The following is a 23,759-nucleotide window of genomic DNA, read 5'->3' on the forward strand; positions in this document are numbered from 1 at the left end:
GAGGTAGGGAGGAGGGTAAGGAGCGGGGAAGGGCTAAGGAATGGTATTAGCCAAATTACATTGTTATATTGTATACATGTGCAAATAGATAATAACAAATTATATACAACTATGATCATTATATACATCTATAATTATAGATTATAATGCATCATTATATACAACTATAATGCACTAATAAAAAAGTGAAAAGAAAAGAAAAAAAAATTCCAAGATAAGATACTGGGAATAGAGAAACAAATAGTTTTATTCACAATAATAACAGTTTTATTCATAAATAATTCCAATGAAGGAAATAATAAAAGTTAGGGCATAAATTTAAAAAATAGAAAAAAATTAAAAAGAAAGTCAATGAAACTAGAAATTCTTAAAAATATGAATAAAATGAGAAATATCATCCAGACTGAACAAGAAAAAGAACTGCAAAATTTTAAAATCATTTTGACCTTGCAGAAATAAGTTTTAAAAATGAATGTAAGGGAAGAAAGCAAAAAGAAACAAGAATTTGAAAATTTTGAAAATTAACCTCTCCATATTGCAATAATTGAGAAAGTGGATGCTGAAGAAAACAGTAAAGAAATGACTGGAAAACCAGAGTAAACAGAGTATGGATTATATGAGCAAAGTATAGCCAGCATGAACTGAAGGTGACAGAGTTGAGGTGAAATGAATGAAGGCTTTAGAGTTCTTGGATTTCACAGGATGGGCTGATAGAAATATTTGTTTGTAAACATGCACTATTATTACTACTATTAAAAAAATAATCCCATAGGCAATTCAGAAGTCATCAGGGCCACTGAACTGATTTCAGTTAGGCAGGTGACTTTCACCCAGAACCTTGGTAATTAAACCATAGGGGTGAAGCCTTTGGGTTAGTACCTTCAGGACAGGATTACCCAACAGATCTGATCCTGCCCATCAAAGCCAGGAGTTTCTGTTTCTAGGCATTTGATGTTTTATTATATATATATATCTTGCAGAATGTTGTTTTGTTTATTATTTGAATACAGAAATGATTTTTTGTTGTTGTCTGGATTTATTTCTAGTAACCTGGTCAAACTCTCATTCATTCTAACAATCTATGACAAAGTTCACTATTGTGTGTATATATGAATTTTAGCATCATCTTTCCAGTCTTTGCAAAAGAACTACCTGGAATATTGCTAGGAATTGTGTTCAATCAGCAGACCACTTTGAAAAGTACCATCTTTTTAGCAATACTAAATACCTGATACATTAACATGAAATGCTTTCCATTTATTAAGAGCTTTAATTTCTTTCATCAATGTTTCTATTTATAAACATCTTAATTTATTTTAACTTTATTCCCAAGTACATAATTCTTTTTGATTCCATTTAAAATAAAATTTTTGCATTTTTGAATTATTTTAGTTAAAATTCAGATGACTTTTCTAGTATTTATCTCAAAACCCATCTAGTCTCTATCCACTACCCAATTCCAAAGAAATTTCTATATTTTAGATATTTATTACGGTAATATCTTATTTCTGGTACCAAAACCAGTATTAGTCAATTTGTGCTGCCATCATCAAATGCCACAGTATGTGTAACTTAAACAATAGAAGCTTACTCTTACTATTCTGAACAAGTTTCCTTTGAGGCAGCTTTCATTCTGTGGCCTTTTTCTTGGCTTGTAGACAGTTTTTTTTCCTATGTCCTCATTTAGCCTTTTCCTGTTGCATGCACATGGAGAGATATTCTCTTCCTTTTATAAGGCCAATAATTCTACCAGGTTATGGATCCACTGTAATGATCTCCTTTAACCTTGATTACTTTCTAAAAACCTTCTATCCAAATAGAATCACACTAGGAGTTAGGGCTTCAAGATATGATTTGGGGGGGAACCCAATTCAGTCCATAGCACATGTTCATTGACTAGATGGTTCAATATAGCAAAGATCGCAATTCTTCACAAATTCATGCAGCAATGCAGTGCAGTCCAATTTAAAATAACCTCAGACACCTCAATAAAGAAGATATACAGATGGCAAATAGTATAAGACATTCAAAACCACATATCAGGGAATTGAAACAATAATGAGATACCACTACACGCCCATTACAATGGGCCAAACCCAGAACACTGACAACATTAAATGCTGACAAGGATGTAGAGAAACAGAAACTCTATTCATTACTGGAGGAAATTCAAAGTGCTACAACAGTTTTAGAGGATAGTTTGGTAATTTCCCAAAAGATTAAACATCCATTCATAAGATCAACAGCTTTCCTTGATAGTGACCTGAAGGAAACAAAAAATTATGTGCACAGGAAAAAAGCTCCCAGATATTTATAGCACTTTTATTTATAATCACCCAAACATGAAAATTATTATAATGTTCTTCTGTAAGTGAATGGATTGATAAACTTTTGTACTTCTGGACAATGAAATATTAATCAGTACTAAAATGAAATGAGATTATCAAGCCATTAAAAGATATGAAGTCAACTTAAATGCATGCCATTAAGGGGAAAACCTACATTTTTATGATTCCACATATGACATTCTAAGACGGACAAAACTATGGAGACAGTAGAAAGGTTCATGGTCTTACGTGGTCAAATGGAGGGAAAATGAGTAAGTGGATCACAGATTTTTTAGGATAATGAAGATACTCTATATTTGCAGATACATGTCACCATACATTTGTCCAGATCCACATAATGTAAACTCCAAGAGAGACTTCTGTTCATAATATGAAGCATGAGGCAAATGAAAATATAAGACACAAAGTAAGGAAAAATATCTGCAACATTAATACAAAGCTCTATCAAGACTAAACACAGCAAGTGTGCAAATCTATAATAAAAGAGAAATAATCCCTTTCATAATGAGCAAAGATTTGTATACATGTTTCACAAATAATAATTGGAAATTATCATGAACATGAATGCTATTAAATTCATTACCAAAAAGGCAGGGGGAAGTTAAAACTGCAATAAAATGATTTACACAACAGATTGCCAAATTTAAAATATTGGTAAAATCATGTAATGACAGGGAAGGGGAGTCATTGGATCACTCCTAATTTCTCAATGTGGATATAAATTGTGTACTGCTAAGTAAAAAAATTTACTTCTAGGTACTAGCCACTAGACAGTGTGCACATGACCACTGTTAGACATGTACAAGAATTTTTGTTGTGTTTTATTTTATTATTTTATCTTCTGCTATTATAAATATTAACATGAGATCTACACTCTTAACAAACTTAGCATACAGTGCATTAGTGTTGGCTATCACAAAAATGTTATTGGCAGTACAATTTTAATAGGCCCAAATTGGAAATAACTCAAGTGTTCATAAAGAGTAAAACAGGTATAAAAAATGTGACTTCAAGTAATTGCTATAGAGTAATGAAAATGACCAAACTATAACTACATTAATTAACATAGATGAACCTAAAAAAGTATTGTTGAGTTAAAGAAGAAAATTAGAAAATAATAATACTAATGATTTCATTAAATAAGCCTCAAAACACAATAAGGATACAAAGTTAAGTCGTAAAACTATTTTGGAGGCAAGAAATTCATTGCCATGAAAGAGAAGAGAGTGGTTTTGGTTTCATCTCATAGAGAGAGAGAGAGACATTTCAACTGGAAAGGATTTTTGAGGAGCTGGCAGTATGTTTCTTGTTGTACAATAGTTTATTAAGTAGCAAATGTTAAACTTTACATTAATGTTTAATGCGTTTTACTGATTGCATATTTTATTTCCTAATAAATTTTTTTTAAAAACTTGAAATTTGTTCTTAGCCACTGTCTAGCCTGTTCTAGAAAACAGATGACAATTAGCTGTGAAACATAGGCATGCTTAAAAGTGTGTTTGTAAATAGAATTTCTATATTGATTAAGCTAGTATATACAAGCTTCCAGGATAGCAATCTGTTCACAACAATTTTTCAAAAACAAATTCCTAAGGAAAAAATTTATTCATTTAAATAGTTAATATGCATCTTTCCCATGTCACATCTCTCCCTATGTAATAAATGTGATGTTATTCCCAACTACCAAAACTGCATTAGGATTCTAGTCCATAAACAGAATTGATTTAGGAGAGACTTAGAGAATTAATGACTTGCAGTTGTTCTGCATATTAAATGCAGGTTACTCTATTAGAGAAGAGATTGGGTGAATTGAGGCAGAGACATAAAGGGAAAAAAATAAAAAATAGTCCTTTTCTTTACTGTGTCAATACCAAGTAGCTAGAGAAAGTTGTTAAAAGAAGCATGGTACTTTTGAGAAAGTACCATCTTTGTGAAATCAACCTATGCTATTGAAAATGAACCATTCTGCTCAATAATTTCATCATTGTTAAAATATTATTTAATTAATTTACTATGTATATAGATAGCTCAGGGCTATGTAAGTATTGACTAAATCATTGTTAAATTAAATTTAATCATCCTTTAAAGGTCCATACTATGTCCACGAATGTCATAATATTTAATTCTTGTGACATTTTGATGGAAGTTTCAAGCCAAAGGAAAGGGAATCCAAAGAGATTAAATAAACTACCTGATGTTACATAGCTAGTAAAGGAAGTACAATTGGACACAAATGTCCCAACTCTTATTTGAATATTCTTTCATTACTGTATCAGTTACAGTAGGCTAGCTCTTGTGACAACTGCAAAATCTAAGTGGCTTACAAGAATAAATGTTTGTTTCATAGTATGATCCAGATTTGGGGATGCCAGTTTGGGGGATGGAGGCAGGATACTCTACAGTCATAATGCACTCAGCATTTATTTCTTGGCTCTCCTAAAAGCAGTGAAGCTACCCCCTGAATCATTTACCTTAGGAGCTGCCCAGGACATAAGGGATGCCAGAGAGTATGGAGGGTCCCGCGGGACCTTTGTTACACTTAAAAATTGCCTGCTTCTCTCTTGTTCATATACCATTGGCCAGAACTCAGTAACATGGCCTCCACCTAATTGCAATAAGGCCGAGAAATGAATTCCTAATGTCTGTCTTATGAAAGAGGGAAAGGGCCAGATGAATCTCTGTGGTGTCTCTATTCACAAGATCATTGTCAGACACATTAATGCAGTTCTTCATTGTTGGTACTTTTGCAAACATTTTGGCATTCACACTTGATTGTTTCATTTTTTTTCAAACTAAGGGAAATGCTCTTAGAACTCATTTGCAGGTTCTTTATTAATAACAATGGTAGATAAAACTTTCATGGCTCGTCCTTCTTACTTAATACTGCCTCCACCCTTTCTGATTATAAACCACTTATAATTTCTCAACAATCATACACGGAGTGGGAACTACTGCCATCTATTTTTATAGATTAGGAAACAAAGGTGCAGGATTTAAGGAACTTGTCTAATTGTCATATTTCTAGTAAATCAAACAAGGTAAAACAGAATTTTTACCAAGTTCATTGACGTCACATTAGTACTTTTCTATATCTTACCTATCCTTGCCATGAACTATGTTCTTTCCCATATATTACATATTATTGTTTATGCAAATATTCTGTACATTTACATTTCTATGGAGACCTAATGTAAGCTCTTAAAAATACTTTAATATTTAATGGCATATTTACTCTTTTTTTTGTTTGTTTGTTTGAGAGAGGGTTACCAGGGATCGAACTCAGGGGCACTCAACCACTGAGCCACATCCTCAACCCTATTTTGCACTTCATTTAGAGAAAAGGCCTCACTGTGTTGCTTAGTGCCTCGCTTTTGCTGAAGCTGGTTTTGAACTCCTGATCCTCCTGCCTTGGTGTCCTGAGCTGCTGGGATTATAGGGCATGTGACACTGTGCCTGGGGGCATATTTACTCTAAATTTTCTTTTGATAAACTGTGAGAATGTTTTAGACTTGGTTCATTTCTTAAGTAAATTTTATTAACTTTGTAAAATCAGGTGATAAAAAATCTGCTAAATACCTGCTAAGGAAACTGACCTGAATATTATTCAAAAATGTGACTCCTCTGTTGAAGTTATTTCTTGTCTACTTTCATACAGCAGTACTTCTCCAATGTCTTTTAGACAAAAACAAACAAATAAAACCAGAATGTTTGATATTTCTCAATGAATGTTGGTCAATAGATCGAGATCCAGGTAATTCCTAAATAATTAACCACGGTGGTATACTGGGGGAAAGGAATAAACCAACACTAGATGATTTGTGGACATTTCTAAGTCTAAATTTGTGTTCTCAACCTCCTTTAAACTTAATCATTGGGTTAAGGATGTAGCTCAGTGGTAGAGTGCTTGCCTGACATGTGTGAGGCCCTGGGTTCAATCCCTCAGACAACAGCTAAAAACCTTTCTTGTTGTTGTTGCCATTGTTTTAATTAGAATTACAGAAGGGTTAAATAACATCTCTGAAGACTCAAAAATGAATTTAATATTGAGTTAAGAATGTACACAGCTTTTTTAACCTGGCAGGCATGATTTGAAACTATTGGGTTATTTTGTGCAATGACCTATTCTTCTCCTAACCTGCAAAATAAAAATATTATCATTTATTTCATGAAGTTCCTATAAGGATAAAATTAATTTATGTCAAAACCAACCAAACCTTGCAATATTCATTATATAAATAGCTATTGTTAAAAAAAAAAAAAAAAAAAAAAAAAAAAAGTGCACCAGTTGGATACTTTCTGTCATGGGACTTGGTTAAATGTGTGAAATAACTGAAAATTGGAAAGGTACATAGGAAGGTGCAGAGAAGCATGAGGAGAAATGGAAGATATCCAGGAGGAAAGAAAATGAGGGCAACAAAGGATTGAAGGTGGCAGGAAGTCTTAAATTAGTGGAGACAGAAAAGAGTTAATCTCTGCACAGAACAAGAGCAAAGGGGAGTGCCAAAAAAAAATAATGTGTTTTGTTTAAAATTTTAACTGGAATGTTAACTATACATAGCTAATGAACACAATGTGAGAATATTTTAATCAGAAATATCCTAATTTGATATAAAATTCAAGTTTCAAAAGGGTTATTGCTTTGCTTATAAACCTGGGTATCATTGTCTCTGTGGAGAAGAGCTCAAACTTCTAGAAATCACAACCATCCATACTTGGTACCAACCAACTTCCTCTGCCTTATTATGTCCATTATTCTATTTGGGATTCTATCTTAGAGCCAGGGTGGATAAGCTAATCTTCCACGTGCTGGATTTCTTTGTCATGGCTCTGTCTGTTTGGGGGCTATTTCCTCATCCTAGAATAAATCTTTCTCCTCAAATTCCAAAGGTCCAAAAGTTGCCTGAATTTCAAAACAAGCCTTAATGCAATGTCCACGAAGGCTCTCCATATGCCTTGACTGGAAGAAAACTTCTCTCCTTTGAAGCTGCAAAATATTTGATCTGTATCTCTGGTAAGTTTTATATGGGTTTCCAGGTTATTCTTTTAGATCCAAATATAACTCATAGTAAATGTGCAATATATTTGATGATAAATACATAGTTTGTATGTATGTTGTGTGAATCATTAGTGTACTCTGAGTCTGATGTTTCTTGGAAAAAATTTTCGTGATCATATAAATTTGGGGAATTGCATTTTCCTTAGTATATATTCCCTGGAACTCTGAGACATTCAAGGAGAGAATTAAAATATGAAATATTTGAAAATGTGTTTAACTATAAAATTGTTATTTTTTAATAGTGAAGATTTTTCTTCTTATGATATCTTGGTTCTCAGGAAATACATTTAAGAAAACCCTCATGTCCAATGGGTATTGGTTTTACTAATGCATCAACTCAGTAGAAGAAGTTTAGTGGTTCTGCTATCTCATTATCCGGTTGAATGGACTTTTCCCTCTGATCACTGCCATGTCTCTTGGCATGTCTCAGGGTTTCATCTTCTGTACACGGTATTTGAAAGGAGGCTTATCCACAGGGGAAGGATGTGGTGGTAGGGGTTGGAAGTTTAAAGTTTAAAAGGCTTTGGGGTTGGCAGTCCTCATCAAATAATGAGGAAAAGAATGACTGATAGGGTCCTTGTCAGGAGTGATGTGCACGTCTGTCTGCATGGACACACAAAGTTCTTGGGCTGAGCTGCTCTATTACCCCCAGGGATGGTGATAATTGTGGCTATGGAGTCCAGAGGCCTGTTCTTATAAACTCCAGTGAAGTCAAAGCAGACCTTTGCCTCATGCTTCCACTTGCTCTGTGGATCTTTGGTCTGGTTTGGTCTAGGAACAACAAATCAGATTTTTTTTTTTTTTAATAAGAATTGCACTGTTTTGTTCTTTGGCTTTCCTTTGAGAACTTCCTCCAATGTAATTAGTCATATATATATATATATATATATATATATATATATATATATTCCCTGACTTACAATGGTTTGACTTAAAATTGTTTTAAATATACATTTGGTCTAAGTTATACTGTGAATTTTAAATTTGGATCATTTCTAGGGCTAGCAACCTGCTATAGGACACTCTCTCCCTGTGCTATGTAGCAGCAGTAACCCTCAACTTCCAGTAGGCCAGGTGATCACAAAGGTAACAACTGATACAAAGCAGCATACTATGTTGCCACCAGTTTTTGAATATAGGCAATCAACAAATTACATAAAGTATCCAATGCTTCATTATAAAATTGACTTTGTTTTAGATGATTTTATTCAACTGTAGAATAATGTAAGTGATCTGGGCATGTTTTAGGTAGACTAGTCTAAGCTTTTACGTTCAGTATGTTAGATATATTAAATGCATTTTGGAGCCACAGTATTTTGAATTCACATGTGTTAAAGTGGATATAATTCCACTGTAAATTTAGTAGCATATATTAAGTATAACTGGCTGCAAAGAATGGGTCAGGGCTTTAGGGAAAAGTACCAGGGGAGATGGTTAATATAAGATTTTATCTTACCACACTCATCTGCATGAATTTGGTCCCTTAGTAGCTGACAATTCCCTTGAGGTTTATCCTTGTGTGATGTGTAACCCACAGTAGTCAGTCATGATAATTTGTGTCTAATGAATATTTGTTAAATAAATATGATTTTTTAAAGACATTAGTTATAGGAGGAATCGTTCAATAACTTCTGTCTCAAAGTTTTCAGCCCAGAGAAAGGATGGGGGTGGTGCAGGGTTCTGGTTTTAAAGGAAGTCAAGTGTCCTACCCTCTGGAGAGCTAGTACTGGCTCCAGACAGAAATGCATGTGCTATTTTACTAGGTGTGCAGGAAGACAGACAGACAGACAGACAGACAGACATCCTCAGCAGGCAATACATCCTCCAAGAACGACTGGGGTATAAATCGCCATTTCACCCAGCATGTGATATTGAAAGATAAGTACAGATTGCCTCTTCTTGTCTCAATTGTAATTTTGACTCAGTGTCCTTCAATTACTAATTGCAAAAGAAGATTAGAAGAATAATCAACCATCAAAACACATTTAAAGACATTGAAAATGATTCTTCAACTAGTTCACATGACTTTCTTGCAACGCTTTGAAATTGTTTGCTAATGACTGATGATGCTCCTTTTTGATAAAGGTTCTGCTGGGAGTGATGATTCTGTGTGTGGGCACAATTACCAGGGATGTCTCATCCTTGGGTCATTCCACACCCTTGAAGTAAGCCCTTCTGCACATCTACCTACTTGTAGTATTTCCCAAGACAGCTAAACTTAGTTTTAAATAATAAGCCTTTCCATTTTTTCTTGTGTTTAACATTCCTAAGGTGTTTTAATACATGTGTTCCACATCAAGCTCATAGTAACCCTGAGAGGTAAAGAGAGGTAGAATAATCTTTCCAATTAGACATTAAGTACATGTCAAAAAAAAAAGCATTTGTTGTAGAATTTGTAACAAGGCTTATGCTGTGACCCAACTGCACTTCTTTTGCCTTGAATTTCTACTTTAATATATCCCTGGACTATCTCATTCTTGTGACACTGGCCTTTCACCCTGCTCATCTTGCCTTTACAGTTATGTGGATTCTTGGCTGCCAAACACTCTGCAGATATTCCTCCCACAGAATTGGTTGAACAAGCATTCTTTCAGGCTCAGAATTTGTCTAAGACATATTTCCCCTCTGTCTCTTTAAAAATAATCAGTCTTGATTTTACATAGTATAGTCTCATCATGATGTGATTTTCCAGAACTATGGGCAGCTGAACACAAGTACCAAATAAAATGATGGTTTCCTGGCAGAGTGATAGCATTTGGCCATATTGTACCCAGCTACAGTGCTCTACATATGGAATATACTCCATAAATAGAAAAAATGAAGATATTGTTATTTCTAACTTAATATCCAGTGGTAGAGCCTCATTTGTTCTTAAAGTTAATTTCATTTGTTATCACATTATGTGGAATATACTAAGAACTCAATACATGCTTCAGAAATGAATGATGCTAATAAGTATTGGGATCTTGGCTGAAATAACAATTGGGTGATAATTTAAATTGCTCTAATTATAGTCTACTTTTATAGAAATTTGAGAAGTCGGTTTAAGGATCTTCAGGGATGTTCTATATTCTTAGATACAATTCAAAAATGTTTTCCCTTTTTTGTATGCTTTATTTTAAGATCTCCTCTTTCCAAAGCCTCTGCTCTCTACCTGTATTTATTTTATTTACTTATTTATTTGAGGGGGAAGGTCATTAGTAGGAGGTAGTTTTATGTCTTATTTTCTGTCTCCATTTCCTTTCAATATTGCTTCTCAGACCTTTCATGTTCAAATTGCCTTTTTCAACAATTTCTTATTTCTTGAGCAATATGTTTTCTCTTCTTTGCCTTGTAGCACACAACAACATTTAGAAAATGTGTTCCTGGCTCAATTCCATTTTATTCTGTGTTAATGTATCACTCAAGCCAAGATCTTGTCCTCTAACCTGTTGATCAGCACTGGAATATACAGATGACATTCACAGCGCACACTGAACTAAATGACATTAATACATGCTTCTTTCCCACCAGACTATAAGGGAGAGAGACATGACTTATTTATCCACACATCCATACCTAGAATCACAGCAACTGCTACAAATGTTAGTTCAATAATCATTCGTGTCATACATATGTAAAATCTTCTTGAACTGACTGTGGGAACTTGGCCTTTGCAAAAGAACACTGACTTTAAGAATATCTGAACAGACACAACAAAAATGTATATGCTACGTATCTCTCTTTTTATAAAATGCCTTTCATTTAAAGTATTGCTATAGATTGCAAAACATGAACAAAAAGTGGAACAATTATGAGAATTATCTGTCAAATTTCCAGATGTCAGACAATATCATTATGATAACTTCATCCATAAATTTTAAAGTGACATTGCAGAATTAGTGACAAATGTAAAAAACTTCAAAGACAATGATTTTATTTGGGCTTCCCTTAAAATCTCAAATGCTACGTAGGTGGATAAAAGAATGACTATAAAACTTCCATACAATATTAACTGCAATCAATGTTATATAGAAAAATTTCAAAAGATTTTTTTGCACACTCAGACCCAAAGATTACATTATTATGAGCAAGAATGACAGTGATGAGTCATATCCTAATTTTACTAGATTCAACTCATACATTTACTATTAGCAAAATACGTAAAAGTACATGCAATATTTGAAGTTTGCTTAGAATCACACAGATCCAGATCTAAAGACTATTTTATAGATACTGAACAGATTAAGAAATACAAATATAGGAAATCATTCTCAATCTCAAGTGCTAGAGCCACTGTGAGTAGGGATGTATTGTTTTGCTGTGACTGTCAAGAAACACCACAGAGTGGGCATCTTACATAACAGCAATGTATTTTTTCTCACAATTGTGGTGACTTAAAGCTCAAAAGAAGTGTTGGTTTCCCCTTAGGCAGCTCTCCCTAACGTGTAGATGGTCATGTTCCCACCATGTCTACAGAGTCTCTCCTCCATATGCATCTGATTCCCAATTTCTTATTCTTTGCTGAAACACACCAATCATATTGAACTATGGCCTATTCTGAAAATCTTATTTTACTTCTTTACAGATCCCATCTCCAAATGTAGTCACATTCTGAGGTATTCATGGTTGATACTTCAACAGAGGAATTTGAGTCAGACACAATTAAGCCTGTAACAAACAATATAATATACTAACAGAAGTTGAGCTTCTATTAGGCCTATTATACAACATAGGTGTGAAGGAAGGAATTCTGGGTAAAATAATTTGTGGCAACTGTCTTATGGTGGCACCCCAATGTAGGAATAAATGGAGAAGAGAAACATGGGATCCTTTATCACCTTTAACATAAAGAATAAATATATTAATCTCTACACATCATCACATAAAGAAGTGCTTTAACACAAGAAATAAAAGTAATGTTTTCAGCCAGGATACGATTGTTATCTGAATTCCATATTGAGAACCTAAATCCAAACTTCTGTCACTCCCAACATGAAATTCAAGTTTTATCTACAAACTAATTTGAACTTTAATTCCTTTGTGTTAACCAAAACTTCTCTGATCATCTTTTTTTCTTTTTTTGCTAACTATAGTTATCAAACTTTCAAAGTAAAACTTCTTAATCACTATACAGATTCATGAACATTTTTTGAGAACTGTCACTTTGTGTCAACATCTCTATTAAAGGTATCTTCTTTTGCTTTTATCTAATACAGTCTAATGACCTACTTAGTTTGTGTTTTATAATTCATCCTAAATTATGGGGATCAGTCAATCAACACATCTGGTGGGTTCTACTTTGTGCAAGAAAGCTATGCTCAGAAGCTATGCTGAGTATGGGTACTGATACTTTATAACATAGAGTCATATTAATATTCATATTCTAGATGAAAGACCTGTTTCAAATATAAGGGTAAATTGCTCATATGTCCCATGAGCTGATAATCAAACCCAGCAACACTAACTCCTAAGCTTTGTAGTATACCATAGAATATTTTGTCTCCAAATGGGGCAATAGGAAAGGCAAGTAGCATTTTTAGTAGTTGCCCTATCTTGCTGCTGGAATCCTCAGATAGACTCTTTGAAATAACACATTTATCACCATTTTAAAGATGAAGTATCTGTAGAGAATGTGAGAAACCTGCTCCATGATGACACAAATATTAAAAGAAAGATCGATACTTCTGAAAGTCTTCTAAGACCCTAACCTTGCTCTTAAGAATTTGTAAATTAATTGAATAGTTCTAAAACTACAAGGCTATAAATATCCATATTTACATGCAATGGTGTCCTGAGAATGGTGAGCATATTTAAGAGGACATATTCCCAGGACAAAATGTTTTATGGTTAGGTTTTTATCTTTTCCCTCTGAGTCAATCTTGAATAATCTTGAATTTTAATTTGCACTGAGTCACTTCAAACTAATTAATTACTTTGTAATTTTTACAATATATTCTCTTAAACCTGAAATCCCAATATCCAAAATGCTCAGATACACTAGTCATTACTGAGAAGACTAATGATATTTTTCATATAAAATATCATTTTGTATGAGAGGGAAACTGTCCTAAGTTTCTAGCAAAAACTGGAGAGATTGGAGAATCAGTACATGGGGAGGAATTTGGGAAAGGGAAGAAATAACAGAGATAGATTAGAAGAAATCAAGAGGAAAGAGAGAAAAAGAGACTACTATAGATGACACGTAAAGAAAATAAAATAATCCATACTATTGGAAAGTTATGAGTCAAACCTGAGAATGCCAGACTGGGGGAAAGCAGGGAAGAAGAAGGCTAACGAGAAGCATTCGTTAAAGTAGTTCAATATTATGTGCAAGTGGATAAGCCTATATATACAGCTCCTCAGTACTTCTCTGGGAAGACACCTAAGTACATGACTGAAGAATTGGCATTGCACAACAAAAGAGAAAAATATGCTTCATAGTGAGGAGAGTTTAAACATGGAGAGAAAATACATCAAATAACAGAATTTTGATAATTTTTGTAAATAAAAAACATTTTAAAAATTATTGAACCAGCATGTTAACACAGATATAGTGGATATATCTAAGCCTATATGCTCAATAAATAGATACTTTTATAATCACTGCTGAACAAAGATATTTTAACCTGCAGGTGATGGTGTTTCTCAGACTATAAACTGTGATATAAACAGAATTCATGAGAAAGTTAATCTACTCTTTAGGTACCACTATAGGGTTTTCTGTATAATTGTATTGATAGAAAAATGTGATGTTCAGTGACAACTTGAAATTCAAATCTTCATATGATAAATTTTCAACTAGAGCTTGTAAAAGGGGGATGTTGCTGCTAGTGTTATGTTTGAAAAAAGAAATCTCAGTATGAATTGCTTTTTCACTCATGATGTGCAGTTGAAATTCAAGGTGAAAGATGATTCTAAACTTCAGAATAGCCTGAGAAACTTATTTATTCAGATATTAAGAATAATGTTTCCTGAAGATTTTCATACAAAACATCATTTAGGAATTGAAGTGTATATTCTTCTAGAAATAACATTTTACTTCTCTTTGATGTTATTTCAAGTTTTGACCAAAAGCAAGATTTTTCAATTAAAATCGTAAACTTAAAGACATATAAGAAGTTTACAATGGAAGGGACATTGTCATAAATAACATTAATAATGATAGTTTCACTTTATTGAATGATGGATTTATATTAAGAACTTTTTGAACATTATTTTCTTTGTCCTTTTATTCTTATGCAAATGTTTGCAAGTTGAAATTATCTTACCTATTTTTAAGACAAGAAGTTTGATGTTTAAAAATTTTAAATGCTTTGCTTATGGACATCTAGATATCATTTAAAATATTAGTGATGAAAAATATTATTTTGTGTATAAGGGAAATCAGTACAGTGGAGTCACTCATGAAAGTTGAAAAATCAGGTTACACTGTGTATAAATCCCTCATTCTTAATAAATTTAAGAATTTTTTAATAGAATTTCATTTTTTCTCAAGTCCACTAATGTTCAACAAACAGGGAGGAAATATAAGATCAAAGGCCAAACCACGTATAGGGAATGTTTGTTTTGTTGATTCCAGTCTTGACCTACACTCTAGCAGCAGTAGTGGACTTATAGAGATTTATCCACATTTTGTTGTTTTGCCCCTCCTGTGATCAACAGTCATAAGAGAAGAGTTTGCAGCAGTAGTTTCTGTTTTATAAAATCTTTCCAATTTGTAATTAAATTTTAAAACGCTGCCAGCAATTTCATTATATGGTCAAGGAGACCATCTTGTATGACAAACCAATGGAAGCACATAAAGGCACTTTTAACTTTACTGTATCACCTAGTGCAGTAGTTCACCAAACATAACAGTGTCTCAGTACTTCTTGTGCATTCACTTTATCTTTGACACTTTAACACAAAAAAGAGTTAAGTCAATTTTAATAACTCATTTGTTTATCATAAGGAAAATTGAAAACACAAACCTGAAATTAAGCTAGCGTTATAGAAGACTAGAAAAAGAAAATAAATCCCAGAAATTTTAATTCTAATTTAAGCACAGAGAAGCTTAAAAAGTACTTGGTTTTGCTTGATTTTTAAATTTTTATTTTCCTGAAATTCCAATGCCATGTGAAGAACATCTAAACTGCTGCAATATGTTGGAGATCTGGGTTCCCAACTGCTCCCATTACTCTTCCCAAATTCCAGTCATGTGAGTGAGACCATCTAAGACCCAAGCCAAACCTTGTAAGATCAGGCTGCTCTTGGCACATCCAAAGTTTTATTCAATGTTTAGTAGTTTTATCATAGCAGGGTAAACATTATAGTTGCAAATCTTACTTGTCATTTTTCTTCTCAGAAATTTCTCAGAAATCTCAGAAATATTTATCATTGATCAAGTAATTTAGGAGGGATATTACTAATGGATTAAAAGTGAGCAGGAAAAACCTGAGACAGAGTCATGTCCAAATGAACTCAAATTAATATTCTTCAACAATTAACAATGTGTTTATTCATATATACTTGGCCTAGCCACTGGGAATGAAAGTCTCTCTGCTCCTTGGAAGGATAAAAGCCTACCTTACTAATTTGTATTAGTAATTATAAATCCTGAAGGAGTCAAACTATTTAATCAATTAGAAATCACTTGCTGAGCCCCCAGTAACCTCTGTGTGTGACATGTGATTCCATGAATACAACCTCTAAGAAGTACAGGCTCAGAGTTAGGTGTCCTTCCCATCTCTGTATCGCTTGCCCTTTGTGAAGTAAAACCAGGCTCCTCTGCCCCCAAACACTACATAGCCCCTCTTAGAATGGTCCTCAAATCAAAGAATGAACCTGGGACTTTAGAAAAACTTCTCTCCCCAGGGGTTAACATGCTTGATCTGCATCCCAAATGCTGCAATAATTAATGGCTTTATCCTGCATTTTGCATTTAATGTTTCTATACCTGCATTTCTTTAACTTGCAGTTGAGGAAGTATGGACTTGCCTTCCTTCACTCAAAGAGGTCACATGAGAATGAAAGTTGGCAATTTTAGAATTAAACAGCACAGATACAACTTTATTAACTAAAGGGATAGCTACTTTATTTATCTATATTTAAAAGACTTGAATTACCATAATTTTTAATATCAGAGAAATAAACTATAGTGATTGTATATGTTTGGCCTTCCAAAATATGATTTTTCACTTTTATTTTACTCAATATTTTATTACCATTCATAATTTCTGGGTTTTGATTCCTAGATATGCTCTTTTCATTTATAAAGTCATTTACTTTATTTCTTTCATTATATATGTGTGTGTGTGTGTATATATATATGTATATATATAGTACTTATGAATTACTCTGAATCTTTTACCAAAAAAAATAGTAATTACTGTTTTTTTGAAAAAAACTGGGCATATAAACACACATGTTGACCTACTTTGTGTGGAGGAGTGAATCAGTCACACAATTTTAGAACACCAGGAACTATCTGGTTAATTTGGGTGTTCACGCAAACACTATCCAGACTAATTCAATGTATTTGTTTTCAGCATATACACTAAGGATGTTAAAAATCACTGGTGCCTCTTTGAGTTTGCCTGGAGAAACAGCTTTCCATCACAAACTAACATCAAGAGAAAGAAAACAATAACATCCAATGATGAAAAGGACTTCTTTCATGGTCTCTACAACTTAATTTGGCCCTAGTCTAAATTTTCCAATTTATCCTCATTACTTTTTAATTTGCCTCATAAATTGAACCTATTAGATCATAGGTAGATTAAATACATAATATGTTCAAATAGATCAAAGCAGATTTTAAAAATATGATAAATTACAAAAAAATGTGCAAATAGATAATGACTTTTAGAATCAAAATGCTGCTTGAGGAAGCATAAGGTATATGCTACATGTGGACAGAAGGATCCCTGATTGCTCCCATCACCCCAGGCAAATGCCAGACCTGAGAAGCTAAGTCGCCCATCAACCAGGGCACAAGGGACATCTTTTCTTCCTCTTTATTGATGTGTCTGATTTAAGAGCAAAAAGAAATCAATTCCTTGGATCTTCATGTCTAGAAATAAAGATGAAGTGAAGATTTACTAAGTTCAGCCTATATCAAAATTGTAGTCACACCAACACCACAGAGATAAAGTAAGAACTGACCTGGGATAGCTGGTAGTTGGCATTCCTGCTTTACCTGGTCCTTTGCCTACATCTTCTTTGGCACACCATTGTTCCAGACATTTTTCACTTTCGTATCATTTTCAATAGACTGCATACAATTCCACAAAGTCTTCATGGTACTTGGTTTTGAAACTGATTTGTCTCATTATCTCATTCATATTACTACATTTTCTTTTTCTATTTTTATAAGTAAATGCTTTATTGTGCTTGACACACTTGTGCACATTTGTATACTTTTTTGTTGTTTTATATAATTGTATTTAGAGAAAGTTCAGTCTTTGGAAAGTTTCTTAACTAATGTTGCTCATTAAGGATTGACCACAGCACTTAAAATCCAAACAACAAATTACACTGCAGGATTTTTTTTCCCTCCATTTTATTGAGAAGCTCATTTATTTTTAACAGAACATTTTCATTAATCTCATCTGGCATGTTTCTTTGTGTGTATATATTTCCTGCAGTTAAAGCTAAACTCTGCCCTTCTAGATAATGCTCAAAAATTATATATGACAGTGCTGATGTAGCTATGGGTTGGCATGCTGCAACCTGCTTCGTTAATGAATATTTTTAAGCTGCTTTGAAGTTCTGAATATGAAAATAGAATAAAAATGTGATTACTGTCACTATAACACTGCCAAATTTGTTAACGAGACAATATTCTTCATTTTGTCTTGAACCAAATTTGATGGTTGTTTTGCAAACAGTACAAAACAATGATTAGCACATAAACTAAGTTCCTCAACTTTATGCTGTGAATGTCTTTAATGCAGAATTATTTAACTTTTCCCCTTAGTGTTTGGGAGGAATCAAATGTCACAGTTTCAACTAGTTCATTTATTCAGTACAGACGTTAATAGTAAGTAAAATGAAGATGAAAAAGTTCCATAAGGAATCGGAATCATCTGTTACATCATATATTGTCACAAAATACTTTATATGATGGCATTTGTCATCAAAACTGGGGTAGCTAAAATCCTTAAATTCCATATGTAGAGTCATCTTAGCCTTTATTAGTATTAAATTTTGTTAGTTACCCAGTGTCCTAAAACCTATGATGAATCATGGGGAACTTCCTGTCAATAACAGGAAGTGATAACTGTATTCTAAAATTTTTGTGTAAAATTATTTAAAACTCCTCTTGAATTTATCATCCTATTTAGTGAATTCTAAATCACATTTTCTTTTTCTTTTCTGCCAAATATTCCAGTTATTACAAAGATCCTCATTCACCCTCCATAATGGAGGCTTTTGTTACTGTATGTGAATCATGTTTAATTTTCTTTTCCTAAGATTGTATATTTCACATGTGAACTATGAAGTTATTTGAAAATCTCTATGCATTCTAGTGAAAGAAAAGATACCTTGAAGATTTAAAGATGCCTGTTTTTATTCAGCTCCTGAAAGTTTTTAGAAAAGGCTAAATTGATAGTGTAAGGCCCCCCAAAAGGAAACCCCAACTCTGTCCCATGGATGGATGGCAACCCCAATCAACCGCAGGAGGCGTCACTTGATGCAAACTGCAAGAGGTGTTTATTCCAGCGCGCTGGGACCCAACTCCAGGAGTCGAGTCCCTAGCAGAAAATCTTGTAGGTTTATAAAGGCAGAAACCACACATCGGGAGGGGTCACACATGAAAGGGGGAAAAGGGGGAACAAAGCTGCTAGGAAATTTCAAAGGGGGTCTGGGTTTGCTGACAACATGTTTCACAATGTTTTACAACAGGCTGTAGATTCTGGTCAATAGTTTCTGGTAATCCTACTGTTTGAGCACTATCTGGCTATCAGGCTCAATTTACTCTTTTACTCTCTGTTTGGGAACAGAGAACAGCTTTAAGGGCTTTGTTCCCATTACTGGGAGGGAAACCTTAGGGAGTTGAGATAAAACAGACAACTTAAAAAAATGTCCATTCTTTCAATAGTATTAGAAGAGTTTGGATAAATTGGTCAGATGGGTTTGTAATACAGTGAGGAACAGAGATGAGGGCATTCATGAGACAATAATAATAGTAATAATAATGACAGTTATGGAGCAGAAAAATAGTGAAGTAACAAAACCACTAATAATTCCTTGATGTAAATTCCCTAAGGGCAGGACTTGATGGCTGGGACTCTACCTTACAATATCTTCAGCAGTCATGCCCTGCATGAACTGTGTTGTTTGATAAATACATGTTAAATTTTGTGGTCAGAGAAGACTTAGGGAGAGGATGGGAGCAAATGTAGAAAACAATACAAAACAAAACCATGTACTTAAAAAGTCATCTACTATTTTAAACATATTTTAAATTGAAAAATATACATGATAATATTCTCAGTGAGATAATTATTTGCAAAACTGCCTCTAATTCCTAGGAAATGTTTTCACACACCTTCCTAGGTAATTCCCATTCCTTTCACATGGAAATAACAGACATAAATGTTACAAATGAAGGAGCAATTACCTGAGTAGACTTTGAGAGAAAGGTTATACAATGGATCTTTCAGATTGTGTCTACAAGTGTCTAAATTCAACCATCTTGAGTAAATCCAGCTAATCAATCAGTTTGAGACTTTTTTTTCCCACTTGGCAAATGTCTGACTAAATCATTTAAAAATCATTTTGATGTGTCATATTCTGAAGTCTTTATCGATTAATTCATGAAAGGATGTTTTTTTCTTGTCATTAGAGTTTCTTAACATCATTTTATTTGATTTCCTCATCCAAGCACAAGTAGGGAGTGGGGGATTCAAATGACCAGATACTTTCTCTCCAGCTCTTTGGCTACTTCACTATTAAAAAGGACCAGGAATTGGGCTTGTAATGGGTTGTCATTGTCCCGTTAAGTGTTCACTCACTGTGGTCATGTCCCACCAACTCCACTGCCAGCACAATGGTCTTAGCCACCATCATCTCTTATCTAGGCTGTTCCCATAGCCTGCTGCTCTCCTTCCTTCCTTCCTGACCAGCCCACTCCATGTCAATTCTAAACAGAGAATCCAGATTTATCCTATTAAGATGCAATTAATAAAATGTCACCCATTTGCCCATGTCCTTCCAACAATTGAATTCCCATCTCACAAAGAATGCCATGTTCTGCAAGTTCCCACATGACTGAAGTTCAAAATCTTTGAACTCTGTCAATTCTCCTCCCTAGTCATAGTGACCTCCTTGTTGTTCATTAAACATATAGGGACACGTGCATTTTAATCCCTTGAACTTGTTCCCTTTGTTTGAAATACTCTTTACTTGGTTATGTAGCATTTATTTTCATGATGTATTTGCTGAAATGTCATCTTCTCACTGGTGCTTACCTTGGTCACCAGATCTTAAGTTGTATACTTTAGTAGCTAAACATTTTTCTTCCTTTATTTTTATTCAATATACTACTCTTTTGTTCTCTTCACAGTATGCTTTCCCAAAGAAATTTAACTTTTATAAGTGTAAAAGCTTTATTTTTTGGTACCAATTTATGTCCTGTAAACACTATGCTGAAGATATATAGAAGGGGTTTAATACATTTTCATTGAATTAATAAACAAATAATTAATAGATCTTAAAGTTATATATTTAAAGTATCTTTTTAGCAGTGAAGTTGGTGAGACATGACCAAATTCTGCATGTTCTTTGAATGTTAGGTGAACAGAATTAGCTAGAAGATCTTAAATATGGTTGAAAGAAATAGGAGTCAAAAAGGACTGCAATATACTTAGTCTGAGAAAATATGGATTGAGTTAAACATGAGTTGAAATTAGAAAGCCAGTAAGTGGATTGGTCTTGGAGGAAAAGGAGGATCAAGATCAAGAGTTCAATTTTAGATTTTTTTGTTTGTGGTAACTATTAAAAAAATAAGGAGAAATGATGGAAAGGTACTAGTATACATGAATCTGGTGTTCAGGAGTAAATCAGAAACTTTGGTAATCTTAAGGGTAAATGACTTGCAAAGCCATGAGGTAAGGTTATCCAAACGGTGAGTAGATATCAAGAAAAGTTTTAGTAGTAATCCTGAGGTCATACAACATTTAAACAGAACAATTTCAAGTAATGAAATATTAAAAAGATAGTACCACAATCAACAGGGGTTCATCCCAGGAACACAGGGTTGTTTCAATATACAGAAAACAATAAATGTAATTTATCATATCAATAGACTCAAAAACAAGAATCATATGATCATCTCAATAGATGTAGAAAAAGCATCTGACAAAATACAGAACACTTTCATGTTCAAAACACTATAAAAACTAGGGGTAGTAGGAACATTCCTCAACATCTTAAAAGTCATATATGCTAAATGAAAGGTCAACATAATTCTAAATGGAAAAAAATTGAAAGCATTCCTTCTAAAACAGAAACAAGCCAAGGATGCCCTCTTTCACCACTTTTATTCAACATTGTCCTTGAAACTCTAACCAGAGCAATTAGAAGAAAGAAATTAAAGGTACACAAATAGTTAAAGAAAAACTCAAACTATCACTATGTGCCAATGACATGATTCTATACTTAAAAGATCAAAAAAATTCCACCAAAAAATTCTAGAACTCATAAATGAATTCAGCAAAGTAGCAGGATATAAAATCAATATCCATAAATCAGATGAGTTCCTATACATTAGGAACTAAAAGAGAAATCCAACTAAAAAGAGAAATAAAAAATACTACCCCATTAACAATCACCTCAAAAAAAAAGGTACTTGGAAATCAATCTAACAAAAAAGGTGAAAGACCTCTACAATGAAAACTACAGAACATTAAAAAAAAGAAATTGAAGAAGACCTTAGAAGATGGAATGACCTCCCATGCTTGTGGATAGGCAGAATTCATATTGTCAAAATACTCCCAAAAGCACTATACAAATTTAAAGCAATTCCTACTAAAATGCCAATGACATTATTCATAGAACTAGAAAAGGCAATCATAAAATTGATTTGGAAAAATAAGAGACCCAGAATAGCAAAAGCAATCCTTAGCAAGAAAAGTAAAGCAGAAGGCATCACAATACCAGATTTCAAGCTATACTACAAAGCTGTAGTAATAAAAACAGCAGAGTATTGGCACCAAAACAGACATGTAGATCACGTGTACAGACTAGAAGACATAGAGACAACTCACATGAATACAAGTATCTCATACTAGACAAAAGTGCCAAAAACATTCACAGAGAAAAGTTAACTTAGTCAACAAATGGTGCTGGGAAAAATGGAAAGCCACATGTAACAAAATAAAATTAAATCTTTATCTCTCACTCTGCATGAAACTCAACTCACAATGGAACAAAGACTTAGGCATTAGAACAGAGATCCTGCAACTACTAGAAGAAAAAATAGGCCCAAATCTTCACCGTGTCTGCCTTGGATCTGACTTCCTTAACAAGACCCCTAAAGCACAAGAAGTTAAATCAAGAATCAATAAATGGGATGAATTCAAACTAAAAAGTTTCTTCTCAGCAAAAGAAATAATCAATAATGTGAAGAGAGAGCCTACAGATTTGGAGAAAATCTTTACACATGCACCTCAGATAAAGCATTAATCTCCAGGATATATTAAGAACTGAAAAAACTAAACACCATAAAAAACAAACAATCCAATTAATAAAGGCTAAGGAACTGAACAGACACGTCACAGAAGATATAAAATCAATCAACAAATATATGAAAAAATGTTCAACATCTCTAGCAATTAGAGAAATGCAAATCAAAACTACTCTTTCACTCCAATCAGACTGGCAATTATCAAGAATACAAGCAACAATAAATATAGGTGAGGATGTAGGGAAAAAGGCACACTCATACATTGCAGGTGGAAAATGGTGCAACCATTATGGGAAGCAGTATAGAGATTCCACAGAAAACTTGCAATGGAACCACCATTTGGCCTAGTTATCCTAATCCTTGGATCATATCCAAAGGACTTAAAATCAACATACAACAGTGACACAGCCACATCATTGTTTATAGCAGCTCAATTCATCATAACCAAAATATGGAACCAACCTAGATGCTCTTCAACAAATGAATGGAAAAAGAAAATATGATATATATATATATATATATATATATATCTATATATCATATGCACACATATACAGAGAGAGAGAGAGAGAGAGGAGAGAGGAGGATGGAATATTATCCAGCTTTGAAGAAGAATGAAATTATTACATCTGTTGGTAAATGAATGGAGTTAGAGAATATCATGCTAAGTGAAATAAGCCAAACCCAAAACACTAAAAGCCAA

This window comes from Sciurus vulgaris (assembly GCF_902686455.1).
Source record: "Sciurus vulgaris genome assembly, chromosome: 3".
NCBI classification, from domain to species: Eukaryota; Metazoa; Chordata; class Mammalia; order Rodentia; family Sciuridae; genus Sciurus; species Sciurus vulgaris.